At 34.9% G+C, this 14278-nt stretch overlaps 1 protein-coding gene across 2 annotated transcripts in view; it reads left to right on the top strand.

Moving 5' to 3' along the window:
• The window catches only part of LOC140501668 (F-actin-capping protein subunit beta-like), a 137740-nt gene extending 123779 nt beyond the window's left edge, over positions 1 to 13961 (top strand). Inside the window, exons 1-2 of one of the 2 annotated variants that reach the window (XR_011966313.1) lie at positions 11942 to 12295; positions 13295 to 13961. The gene's annotated coding sequence lies outside the window, so the exon portion shown is untranslated. Of the gene's footprint in view, positions 1 to 11941; positions 12296 to 13294 lie in introns of those variants that run through there. The other variant, XR_011966307.1, reaches the window with a different exon arrangement.
• The last annotated feature ends 317 nt before the right edge of the window (positions 13962 to 14278 follow it).

Here is a 14278-nt window from a genome sequence, read left to right as displayed (position 1 = left end):
TGTTAGACAGTTTTTGAAATTTTCCAGGGGGGTCGTAATAAAGACTTGTACAGTGGAAGTGGAGGTGGGAATGCAGGAGAGGAAATGGATGCAAAACATGTATTTGAAAATTCATTGGATAGGAGACATGAAGAAGGAAGAGTTAAAAGTATCCATCATGTAAGACTGGGCAAGAATTGGTTCTATAAAAAATGATTTTGTTGTTGTTTCCAACTCTTTGTGACCCCATTAGGTTTTTTATTTTTGATAAAGATATTGGAGTGGTTTGCCATTTCTTTCTGCAGCTCATTTTACAGATGAGGAAATTGAGATAAATAAAGTGATTTGCCCATGGTCACACAGCTAATAAGTATCTGAGCTCAGATTTGAATTTAGGAAGATGAGTCTTTCTGACTCCAGGTCCAGAACTCTATCCACTATGCCACCTAGTTACCCATAAGAACAGAAGCAACGTCAAAAGGAGAAGCACAGTTTTGAATAAGTAAGGGACAAGTAGAAGACAAGTAATCCACTGCTTATACTTATCCCTTGGGGAGCTCTCACCTCAGAGCTCAAAGTTGCTTCCTACTTAACATTGTCTTCATCTTGCAACCACTGTGTTTTAGGCAAAGTGCAATGGAGTCCTTATAACATAATAGCTTGAAAGGGGAGCATGGTGCAGTTGAAAGAGTGCTGGATGTGACCTTAGAAGATCTGGGTTCAAATCTCAGCTTGGTCAGTTCCTACCTATGTGAGGTTGTACTAGGTGATCTCCAAGTTCACTTTTTGGACCATTCATTTCCCACCAGCTTGTACTACTTGGACTAGGTTCTACCATGTCAGAAAGTCTCATCATTAGGAAACTCATCATCCTGCAAGATTATATCAGCTTTGACAGTCATACCTCATTGGCACTTTCTGTCCCTCTGATTGGAAGGCTGGCAGGTAGAACAAAAAAAACTCCCTTTCCCCCAGGCTTCTACTTAAGGTGGGCTTTCAGGTCAGATATCTCTTCACTTACCACTAGAAACTAGATTCCACCATGCGCCTTTCCCTGAATACTACTCCTCCTGTTTTATAGCGCCTTTTAGTGTGTTGTTTTCCCCATTAGATTGTAAACTCTATGAGAGTAGAAGCTGCTTTTCTTTTTCATATTTGTAACCCCGGCACTTAGCACAGTTACTGGAATATAGTTGATGCTTAATAAGTGTTTACTGACCTTCTAGCTCTAAATCTATTAATATGGGTACCTTTGAAAGAGAGCTTTCTCCCTTGTATAGGTGAGAATACTGAGTCTTAGAGTGAGTTGTCCAAGATTACATTGTGACTTAGAAGTAGATATCTGTACAGTCTTGGCTACCTTTCAGACAGCAATAAGCCAGTCAATTTACCTCTTGCTTCCAGTGCCAACCATATTCCTTTATATACAGTGGGTGATCAGTAAAAATGAACTTTGTCTCAATTTTCATAATATATATGGTAGTAAGTAATAAGGGTGACAATAAAGGAGACATTCTAGTCCTTACCTTAGGGATAGAGAGAAAGGGATTTAGTCCAGAGGTGGGATGGAACAGGCCTGAACTTAAAAGTAAGTGGAGTAAGTAGTCTCATATGTGATGGGCTCTGAGGGATAATGAGAAGGTCTAAGCATATGCTCTTGGGGTGTGTGTACATGTTGACTAAAACTCTTCTCAGTGACTAGAGAAACCCAGGGCATCATGAAGGCATGGGGCATTTGGAGGGTTGTAGTGAAGGGAAAAAATATACAAAATGGAGGGAAGTGGGTGGTTGTTGGAGATGGACTTTTGTTTCAAGGTCATTCAGTTTACCATATCACTCAATTCGTTCTCCTGTTAGTTCTGTGATTAGTTCATTGTCCATTTACAGTTCCTGATCAAGATGTGCATACTATTAGATGAACTCTATGCAACTGTGTATCATAGTCTGGAAAAAAATGTATTCTTCATCCACTTGGTTTTTCCTGTATGAATGGTTAGGTTAAATTTTTTTGGAGTGATTATATATCTTATTTAGGAAGCTATGTAGAGTCATATATACCTAGACAACACTGCCATCTCTTGCTAGATCTCCTCCATGATAGTGGTGTGAACACCTTTAAAGTATATATCTCTTTCTGTTTTATGCTTCCTTTGACATTAAAAATCAGAGGGTCATTGAATATGGTCATCTGTTTTGGTATCTTTTAAGTGAAATTGTATAATCTTGACAAATCCATTTGTGGGTGATGCCTTGTAGGAGAAGAGTTATTAAGGCAGTATTTTGGCTTTGAACAAAGGCCATATTCTGGGACCTCAGTTCAATTTTTCTTTCACCTTGCCATTTTCCAGAGATATCTAAGAGAGAACAAACAGAATGTGCCAAATCCTATGAAAAATTAGTTGATCAAATTCAAACCTGTTTATCATTTACTGAGCAATTATGTGAGAGCTACTGTAGGGGCAACAAAATCCAGTTCTTGCCCTGAAAAGCCTTACAGTATAGCTATGAATGTAAGACATTAATTCAGTAAATGAGTGGAAAATAATCCTAAGGTAATATAAAAATATGAGGAAATTCTTTCATATCTCTGCTTCAAATTCATTAAGTTTGTTAAGTGACTGTGAAATTGTGTAGTACAAAATATATACCTAAGTTTGGAGGAAGTACAAAACAAGGGAGTGATCGGTGTAGGATGAGGTCAATCAGGAAAGCTTTGAAAAGAGGTAAATTCAACTTTGAGAATATTCTGATTGGCAGAGAATGGGCAAGCATTTTAGGTGGGTGCAACAGCTCAAGGGAAGGCAAGAAAGTGCATCATAAGCAAAGATGATGGTAAGTAAGTATATTGTCGTGATTAGAGTGGAGGGGACACTCCAAGCTCTGTCCTCCCCTTTGATTGGAGGGCTGGAGAGTGGAGCAGTAAACTTCATGCAAAGATTTCCTTTATGGAAGGCTCAGATTTCCAGTAAGCTCTTCATTTTCCAATCTGCTGTTTCCTTTCAGCTCCACTAACATCAAGCTCCACACCATTTTCCTCTTGTGTATTGTCTTCCCCCCAATTCTCCTTGAGGAAAAGGACCATCATTCTTTTTCTTACTTTTACCCTCAGTGCTTACATCTTACCTAGCACTTAGTAGGTCCTTAATAGATGTTCATTGTCAATGACTATGATTTTACTTCCTGACTAATAATAATAATTGACATATACTTAGGATTTTAAGCATGAAAAGCATCTCATATATTATTTCAATTACTCTCCAAAACAAACTTGTGAATTAAGCACTCACCATAGGGATGATTTTCTTTATTTCACAAAGAAACTGAGACTCAGAGAGATTATATACAAGTGGTAAGAATTTGTGGTAAGATTTAACTTCCAATCTTGACTAACTCCAGGCCTGACCCTCTTACTACTACCAGGTTGACTCTTGAATTTGCACTTGATCTGATAGGGAGTTATTACGGTTTTCTTGAGCAAGGACTATTGTGATAAAAGTCTGAGGGAGGTCATTAATTCACTCACCCATTATTCAGTCAACAAATATCTACTCTGTATGGCACAACTGGAAGTGCTATGGGAGAGATAAAGGTGAATAAGGCACCCTTCCGTGTTCCCTATAATTGACAGTTTAGTTAGGGAGATTAAACAGTGCACAATTAACTATATACAAGGTGCTGTCATGCCTAATGTGGTAAATATCAATAGAGATGATCCACACAAATGAAAGCTCTCTGGAGGTCTTTAATAATTATAAGTAATCATAAATAAGATATGATAAGTAATAATAAAAATGTAAGTATGTGCTAAATATTATCAGATAAATAGAAATATAGGCTATAAGAGTTTATAGGAGAAAAAGCATGTCTGATTAGAAATATCAGTGAAACCTTCATGGAGATGATAATATTTGAGTTGACTCATGAAGAGTGGGTAAGAATAGAAGAGAAAATTTTCAGTGAAATGAATGACTACATTGGACTAGAGGGTCTCCAAGATCTCTTCCAGCTCTAAATCTCTAAATCCCTATAAATCCTATGGGATCCTTGCTACATCTCTTTCTAGTACTTCCAGGATCAGAAGTAATGCACAACAGCAATTCTCAACATTTTGGTCTCAGAGCCTGTTGACACTCTTAAAAAATTACTGAGTGCCTTCTAATGAGCTTTTATTTTTATGTTTCATTGTTTCTGTTATGTCTGACTCTTCGTGACTCTGTTTGGGGTTTTCTTGGCAAAAATATTGGAGTGGTTTGTCATGTCCTACTCCAGCTCATTTTATAGATGAGTAAACTGAGGCAAATGGGATTAAGTGATCTGCCCAGGGTCACACAGGTATAGGTGTCAGGACAGATTTGAACTCAGGAAGATGTCTTCCTGACTTTGTCTGGCATTCTTTCCACTGTGCCACCTAGCTCCCCTATTTATATGGGTTTTATCTATTGATATTTACTTGATTAGACATTAAAGTTTTTTAGTTTTGATCCCTTAAAAAGCCTCAGGGACCCCAAGAGTCCCTAGACCACACTTTGGGAACCACTGATGTAGAGGAAAACGTGGTTTACGAAAGTACTTTATTGAGCTAACAAAGCTCTGGCTATCAGCAATGGGGAACAACTTCAGAGAGCTTGAATTCCAGCTTTTCCAAAGAAGGACCAGACTTCATACACAGAAGGACAAACTCTGTTCTCCTTCCATCCATGTTGTATTCAGAGACATCATTCTTCCCTTGCCTTTCTTCCAAATATTACTCCAAAATCAATCCAGATATCTGGTATCTGCTGTTTTTAACCCTCATATCTTTTGCATACATTAGCATAGTCCTTCACAGGCCCAGTCTAAGCTTCAGTAGGGAAATTCTTCCATTGTGCTGTAAATCATCTTGCATTTAAGTTCTCCTCTTCTGTCTCCTTTGGTAGATCAACATCCTAATCACAGTGCTTAGGATACATTGATAGTGAGAGGAATGGAAGGTAAATAGGAATCTGTTACAGAAATAATGGGTGACAATACTGGAAACCTAATAAATGGTGATCTCAATGGGAAAGAAAGAGAGAGGCAGATCCAAGAAACAATGTGAAGTCAAAGGTGAGGGTAAGCTTGCTATTCTTAGGTGACTTGGAGAATCTAGAAATCCTCAATAGACCTATTGAGATAGTAAAGAAAATTCTGTGGGTAAGAAGATAAATCCAATTTGGGATGTGCTAAATTTGAGGCATGGGGTAAAGATTTTAGAGATATTTAGCAAGTAGATGGAAAAGTGGAACAAGAGATTAGCAGAAAAATTAGAGCAGAAAGTACCTACTGGGAGCTATCAGTATAAATGTGTGGATATGATTATTGAAAGTGTAAAGTATATGTGATGGGGGAGAGAAAGAGAGAGAGAGAGACAGAGAGAGATAGATAGAGACAGAGAGAGAGAGACGGAGAGAGAGAGACGGAGAGATAGAGACAGAGAGACAAAGAGAGAATGAGAATGAGAATGAATGGGGAAGAAGAAGGAACAGGAGGATGAATGACAGGGATCAAGAAGAGGGAAATATCAGAACCTTTCAGGATATTTACCTTTAGGGGACTGAAATAATAAGAGCCAGTGAAGTAAAAGGAAAAGGAATCTACATAGGAGAAAGGCTAGGGTAGCACAGTGCCACAGAAAGTAAAGGAAAAATGATTTTAGGGAAGGGTAATCAATATGATTCTGCAGAGGTCTAAGTGAATTTGAACTACTTATATACCTTGTTTAAATCTGCTATGACCCAAAAGAGGGGTCACAAGAAAGAGGAAGGTACCTATACTATATACATATGTATATATGTGTATCTTTGTATAAGTAGACACAGATTATTTATAGCAGGTATATATACACACACACACACATACACACATGTATATTTGTGGTGGCAAATAGCTGAAAACTAAGGGGGCATCCATCAACTGGGAAATGGTTAAATATATTATGGTATATATGAACATAATGTAAGATTATTGTCTTATAAGAAATGATGAAAGAGACAATTTCAGAGAAACTTGGGAAGATTTACATGAACTGATGCAGAGTTAACCTGAAGAACAGAACCAGGAAGAACAATTTGTTCAATAACAGCAACATGGATGAAAATACTATCTACCTCCAGGAAAGAAGTTGATAGAGTCTGAATGTAGACCAAAGCATACATACATATATATGTATATATATTAATTTTTTGGGGGGTGGGGTATTTTCTTTCACAACATGACTAATTTGGAAATATGTTTTGGATAAGTGCACTTTTATAACCTGTATCAAATTGCTTGTCTTCTCAATGAGGATGGAAGGAAAAGAGAGAAGAGAATTTGGAACTCAAAATTCTAAAAGCTAATGTTAAAAATTATTTTTATTTGTAATTGGAAAATAAAATATCAATAAGAACAACATCATGAAGAGAAATACCTTTGAACAACTTAACAACTCTGATCAATGAAGTGACCATCTGCACTGGCCATTTCCAGAGGACTGACAATGAATGCTAGTGATAGAGAGGTAAAGGGACTCAAGGTGCCAAACAAGATATACATTCTAGGACATGATCAGTGTGGGGATTTGGTTAGTCTGACCATCTTTATTCTTCTGTCTCACTCTCATTCTTGCTCTTGCTCTCTCTATATTTTTTTAAAACAAAGTCTTTGTTTTTCTTCTTTTTAGTTTGCATATGTAGAGAGAAGTTGAGAGGGAGAGACAGTAGATACTTATTATTTGAAAAAAACAAAATGAAAGGACGTGAAAAAATGATGCCTGTTGTGTTCATATATGTTTAAAATGAGCAAAGGGGAAGAAAGCAATTCCTTTAAGAAAAAAAAAAGATTCTGAATTAGTTCTAAAACTCTAGGACTTAATAAGAAACCATTCAATAGTTATAAAGCATTAATAAAGAATAGATCTCAGGATGTGGCATAGAAACATTGCTAGAGATAACATTTTTCTGATTTTGGAAAACTACTAGAGAGGAATCATCCTGGATAAAGTCTTTTTTTTTTTCTTCTGCTGGTGGTTTTAATCATGAGAAGAAAGATTGTTTCTGTCATAATCAGAGCAGTAAAACCCCCTCAAGCTGCTACCATACTTCAAAGCTAATTAGCAGAATTAAAGAGTCAAGTTTACCTCTTGGGCAGGTAGCTTGTTATAGATTTGCTTGCAGGGGGCTTACAACACAGTCATGAATTCCCACTGGAGCAAGTATCGCTCTGGAAATTCTGATCTGAAGAACAGACCATTAACCTGAAAGGAGAAGGGAAAGGAAGAAAATGTTCACCTGTGGCTTTAAGCCAGATAGTGCCAAGAGTAGTAGGTAAGACCTAACAAGGCTAGTCCAGAGGTTTTGGCTCCTTCATTCTTCTCATTTCATTCATCAGTTTATTAAAATTCTCAAAATTATTCATTTTGATCATATTGATGCTACAGTCTAAATTCATTTGCATCAGTTTATATCTTTCCAAGTTTTTCTGAAACCATCTTGCTAGTCATTTCCTATAGTGCAATAGTATTCCATCATAATTATATTCTACACAGTTTGCTCAGTCATTTCCCAATTAATGAACATCCACTCAATTTCCAATTCTTTGCTATCACAAAAAAGAATTACTATAAATATTTTTATACAAATATATTCTTTCCCTTTTTCTTTGATCTCTTTGGGATACAGATCTAGTAGTGGTATTTCTGGGTCAAAGGATATATATACTTTTATAGCCCTTTGAGCATAGTTCCAAATTGTTTTTCAGAATGGGATCATTTCACAATTTCACCAACAATGCATTATTATCCCAATTTTTCCACATCTCCTCCAAGCTTTGTCATTTTTTTCTGTCATATTAGGTGTGAGGTGGTACCTCAGGGTTGTTTTAATTTCATTTCTCTAACAAATTTAGAGTACTGTTTGATATGACTATAGACAGTTTTGGTTTCTTTTTTTCTCAAAACTGCCTGCTTATCTTTTGACCATTTATCATTTGGGGAATGACTTATAGTCCAATAAATTTGACTCAGTTTTTTATATATCTGAAAAATGAGGCCTTTACTAGAGAAATTTGCTATGAAATCTCCCTTTCCCTACTCCCCCACCCCCATTTCCTACTTTCCTTCTAATCTTGGCTACAATGGTTTTCTTACTTTCAATTTTACTAATCTCTCTTTTGATTTTCAGTATTTCCAATTTGGTGTTTCATTAAAAATTTTTATTTTGTTCTTTTTCTAGTTTTTTTTTGAAATTTATGTGCCAGATTTATTGATCTGCTCTTTATTTTATTAATATAAGGCATTCAAAGACATCAAATTTCCCCTAAGTACTATTTGAGTGGCATATCATAAAGTTTCTTAGGTTTTCTTACTGTGTTATTCTCTTTAATAAAATTGTTTATTATTTCTTTGACTTATTTTTTGATCCACACATTCTTTAGAATTAGATTTAATTTCCAATTAATTTTTAATCTATATTTCCACAGTCTTTTATTAAATGCAATTTTTATTGCATTATTGTCTATAAAGGATGCATTTAATATTTCTGCATTTAGTTATGAGGCTTTTATGCCCTAATACATTGCTGAGAAGGTGTCCTGTACAGATGATTAAAAAGGTATACTCCCTAGAAACTCTGTGTAATTTTAAAGCACTTTAACATGTTTTATCTCAATTTTAACAAGGCACTCATCATCCTCTTATGACACCTTTCTCATCAAGATGTAGGAATATGGACTAGTTGATAAGATAATTGCATGGCTTTGAAATTAGTTGACCAACTGGATCAAAATGATAAATAATATTTAATGATGTCAGTTGGGATGGAGGGCTCTAATGGAAGAGCAAACAGCTCTGTCTTTGTCCCTACTCTTTTTAATCATTTTTATCAGTCTTCTTCATGAAGATATAGATTGCATACTTAACAAATTAGTGCATAACAAGAACCTGGGAGGGATATCTAACATGTTGGAGAATAAATTTGAGATCCAAGAAGATCTCAGTAGACTAAAATTGATGGGCTGATGCTAATAGATGAAATTTTAAAGGGATAAAAGTAAAGTTTTATTCTTGTTAAAAAATCAACTTCATATATACAACATGGGAAATATATGACTAGAAAGAAGTTTTTGTGAACAACTCAGGGGTTTTCATTAACTAAAAACTCAATATTAGTGCATAGTAGGGTGAGGAAAACTAAAAAGCTAATAGAACATTAGGTTGCAAGAATGAAAACATAGTGTTCAGAGTAAGGGAGGTGATGATTTTTATTGTATTCTGCCTTGGTTAGATCATAAGTGAAGTGTTATGTCCTGTTCTGGGTGCCACATTTTAGGATAGACTTTGACAGTCTAGAGCACAGGCATAGAAAGACAATAAGACAGTGAGGGGACTCAAAATGATGACCTCTGAGTGTAGTTGAATGGGATATGTAGTCTGGAGAGAACACTTGGGTGATACAATGTAGTTGCCTTTAAATATTAAAAATATTATCATGAAAAAGAGAAATCGGTCCTGTTCACCTTTCCTCCAGAAAGTAGAGTGAGGACTGACAATATTTCTAATAATCCTGATAGGGAATAGACTCCCTTCATAGGTAGTGAGTTCTCAATTATTGGAGAGCTTCAAGTGGAGGGAGGGCTAAGTGGCCGCTTGTTAGGAATGTTATGGCAGGATTCATTCGTTGTGTTTGAGTAGACATAAAGAACTCTCAGATATCTTTTGACATTGGTTCAGTGATTTCTGTCTCTTGCAAGATGTGATGTTTAAAGCCACAAGCTAGTCTAGTTGTGATCAGTAGCAATGGAATTTATCAAGAAGATGTATGTAACTTATAGCTAGATATTTGTGTTTCTTTAAATATTATTCTATATTTTACCTGTGTTTAGAAACAAAGGTACTACTTAAGAGATTTGCTAGCTCTAATAATAGGATTTTAGAGGTACAAAGTATCTTAGAGATCATCTAGCTCAAGCCCTTCATCTTGCAGATGAGAAAAGAGGGACCTGGGAAGGGTAAGTGACTTGCCTTGATCTCTAAGGATTTACAACTCTAAATCCTATGATTTATTTTTGTTCAAGAACTGACACAAGAACCTGAGTTTCCTAACTGTCCTCTCCAGGGCTCTTTCTACCAAATCATACCTATTGTTACTTTTTTTCTTTTTTAAACAATTTTTTTTAATATTTTCTGTTTCTTACATCTTGATAGTATCCCAAGTATCCCTCTCTCTCCCCCAGACCTACCTCATGTATTTTTTAGAAAAGAAAAAAAAAAACTCAGCACAACTTATTGATACGTTGAAAAAGTCTGAAAACATGTGCAATACATGACACCTGAGGGCCTCCCATCTCCATGAAAGGGTATATTGAGAATGTCTTCTCATAGTTCTTCATTCAAATCCCACTTGATTTATAATTTTGTTACATTTGCTTTTGATTTTTTGGTGTGTTGTTCTTTCCCTTACATTGTTGTAGTTTGTATGTATATGTATGTGTATAATAACATACACACACATATGAGAGAGTTTTCTTGACTCTGTTTATTTCACTTAGCACCAGTTCATATGGAGCATTCCATGCTTCTCTGTATCCATCACACACATGATTTTATTATAGATTAAGGAATATCACATCACCACAATTTGTTTAGCCATTTCCCAATTGATGGGTATCTACTTTGTTTCCAGTTTTTAGGTTTTTACGAAAAGTATTGCTATAAATATTTTGGAGTGTATGAGGACATATTTTTCTTCCTATAATTGTCTTCTTTGAGTTATAAACCTAGGAGTGGAGTCTCTACTTCAAATGGTATGGGCATTTTAGTCACTTTATTTGCATAACTCCAAATTGCTTTCCAAAATGGTTGTATTACTTCAAAGCTTCGCCAACAATGGAATTATGTACCTGTTTTCCCACCACCTCTCCAATGTTGATGGTTACCAATTTTATTTATTTATTTATGCCAATTTTCAGGGTGTAAAATAAGACCCCTGGTTTTTGATTTGCACTTCTCTCATTATTGGTGCTGAGGCATTTTTCATGTGGTTGCTAATACTTTGCATTTCTTCTTTTGAGAACTGTGTTTGTTCATGTCCTTTGATCATTTGTATACCGAGGAATTAATCATTATCATTAATCATATGTATATTTATTAATTGTTTATATATCTTGGATATCAAACCCTTATCAATTTGATAGAAATTTTTTTCCATTTGCCTACTTCCTTCTTATCTTAGATGAACTAATGTTGCCTGTGCAGAAACTTTTCAGGTTCAAGTAAGTTATATTATTTAATTTTTAAAAAATAATTGCCTGCATCTGTTACTCATAGTTGTGAATGGCATATTATCTGTTTTTCTTCTAATTTTTTTAATAATATAATCTTTAATCTTAAGGTCATGCATCCATTTAGAATGTATTATAGTGTATGGTATAAGATTTTGGTATAAGCATAATTTCTGTCAGACTCCTTTCCAGTTTGATGAGCAGTTTTATCAAACAGGAAGTTTTTCCCTAAGTAACTTATGGTTCCCAATTTATCAAACACTGGGTTATTGAATTCTATTGTTTCTGATTCTTCTTTGTCTAGTCTGTTCCATTGATCTCTCTATTCTTTAACCAATACCAGGTGGTTCTGATGACTGCTGTCATGTTATAATTTGAGGTCTGGCAGTGCTATTTCCCCCGTCATCTTTATTTCTTCTCGTTATTTCCCTTAATATTATAGTTCTTTTGCTTTTCCAAATGAATTTTATTATTTTGTCAAGCTTTACAAAATATTGGTAATTTGGTTGGTATAACATTAAAACTAATGTTAATTAATGTAAATTATGTATATTAATATATAATATTGTATATATTGTATACATTGTATATAATAATGTATATTAATGTAAATAATGTAAATTAATTAGCATAGTATTGTTATTTTTGTTGTATTGGTATGGCCTAGCCATGAACACTGAATATTTCTTCAGCTATTAAGGTTGTTCTTTAATTCACTAAGTAATGTTTTGTAATTCAATCTGTATTTTGTGTGCTTTGGGAGGTTGATCCTCAGATATTTTGTGCATTTGGTAGTTGTTTGGAATGAGATTTACCTTTTTTTTATTACTTTTTATGTTATTATTATATTGTTGTTGTTCAGTCATTTCAGTTGTCTCTGAATCTTTGTGACTCCCATTGCTTGGCAAAGATACTAGAGTGGTTTGCCATTTCCTTCACCAGCTCATTTTACAGATGAGAAAACTGAAGCAAACAGGAATAAATGACTTGCATAGCATCAAACAGCTAGTATTTGTCAGAGGCCAGATTTGAACTCATGAAGGTGAGTTTTCCTAATTCTAGGCCAGGTATTCTATCCATTGTGCCACCAAGCTGCCCCCATCATTATAGAGAATGTTGTTGATTTTTGAGGATTTATTATTTTAGCAAAAGCTATTCATTATCTCAATTAATATCTTTGCTGATTCCCTGAGGTTTTCTAAGTAAACTGTCATATTATCAGCAAACAAGTAAGTTTTATCTCCTTGTTACCTGTCATTATTCTTATAATTCCTTTCACTTGTCTTTTTGCTTTGTGAACATTTCAAGAAATATATCAAATAATTGGGAGAGTGGGAATCCTTGCTTCATTCTTGTATTTGTTGGAAAAGCTTCTAGTGTATCCCCATTGCATATGATGATTGTTTTTTAATTTTGGACAGATACTTTTTACGCTATTAAAAAAAGTTCACTCTGTGTCTATATTTTGTAGGGTTTTTAGCATAGAAGAGTATTGTATTTTTTCAAAAGACTTTTCTGCATCTCTTAAGATGATTAGGTGGGTTTGAAAGTTTTGGTTTTGAATATGATTATGTTGACTGTTTTCCTAAAGTGAAACCATTCTTTCATCCTTGGTGTAAATTCCCCCTTAATCATAATGAATGATTTCTTAGATAAATCACTATAGCCTGTTTGATAGGATTTTGCTTAAAATTTTTGAATTGTTCATTAATTATTTTGGCATATATATGTGTGTATATATATATGTTATGCAGTTTTCTTTGTTTTATCATTTCATGGTTTAGGTTTTAGGACTGTATTTGTCTCATGAAAGGATTTTAATAAGTGCTTTCTTTCCTAGTTTTTGAGAATAATTTGTAAAGTATGGGTAATATCTGTTCTTTAAAAATTTGATAGAATTCTTATGTGAATCCATTGAATCCAGGAATTTTTTCTTTCATAGCTTATTGTTTAAATTCAGATGCAACAAATGTTTAACCATGGTATGCTAAATGCTATTAGGAGATACAGAGTTTAAATACGAGTTATTATCTTCTTTTAGGGAACTTACTGTGTCATAAGTGACTTGGCATATAAAGAAATAGCTACAAGTGCAGAAAAAAGATGTGAAGATGGTTTGAGGGAGTAAAATTCATTTCTAACTAAAGAAAAAGGGAATCAAGGTAAGTTTAATGATTTGATCAAGAATTCTAAAATGATGACTTAATGATTGTATTACAGTCTTAGTCCAGTGACCACAAAATTATATAGTCATTCTCCTCTTTTTCCTGGAAGATGAGTATCACTGATGATTTCCTTTGCAGAGGGCAACTGGGATACAGGAAATGCTAAACAGTTTGAAATCAGTGACACTAGCAGTTCAGAACAAAACTAGGCTTTCTCCATTATACTGAGCATCCCTTGTTCTCTGTTTGAGAACTTCCTTTTATTTTCATTTAATGTTCAGAAATACACCCAAGTCTTGGGTCCCATTTGTTTTGTTGTTTTACAAATGACCCAGGCTAAAGCAATGCAGACTGAGTCAGAGTTCATAGCAAAATTGACTCCCAGGTGCAGCACTCCACTATTGATCTATAACTCTGTTGGAATCATGTCATTTTCAGATCTGGTGTGATCAAATTTTTATTTCTGTTGGAAATGTCATGGTTAAAGTTCAAACAAGCTTCAGAGTAGAAGGGTGGCCCACTTTCCCAAGCACCTGGTTTTGATTTAGGATCTTTGTTATTGTTTAGTTATTTCAGTCATGTGTAATTCTTACTGATCTTGTTTGGGGTTTTCTTGGCAGAGATATTGGAGTGGTTTGCCATTTCCTTCTCCAGCTTATTTTACAGATGAGGAAACCAAGGCAAATAGGATTAAGTGATTTGCTCAGGGTCACATAGCCACTAAGTTTCTGAGGTAAGATTAGAACTCAGGTCCTTTTGACTCCAGGCCTGGTGCTTTATTCATTGTGCCACCCAGCTGCTAATTAGGATCTAGCAGGGACTTTACCTGGATAGAGAACAACTATACTTACTTTTCTGCT

This window comes from Notamacropus eugenii, chromosome 4, assembly GCF_028372415.1.
Source record: "Notamacropus eugenii isolate mMacEug1 chromosome 4, mMacEug1.pri_v2, whole genome shotgun sequence".
NCBI lineage: Eukaryota > Metazoa > Chordata > Mammalia > Diprotodontia > Macropodidae > Notamacropus > Notamacropus eugenii.
The sequence above is the reverse complement of the archived record's forward strand: the minus strand, read 5'-3'. Positions and strand labels throughout refer to the sequence as shown.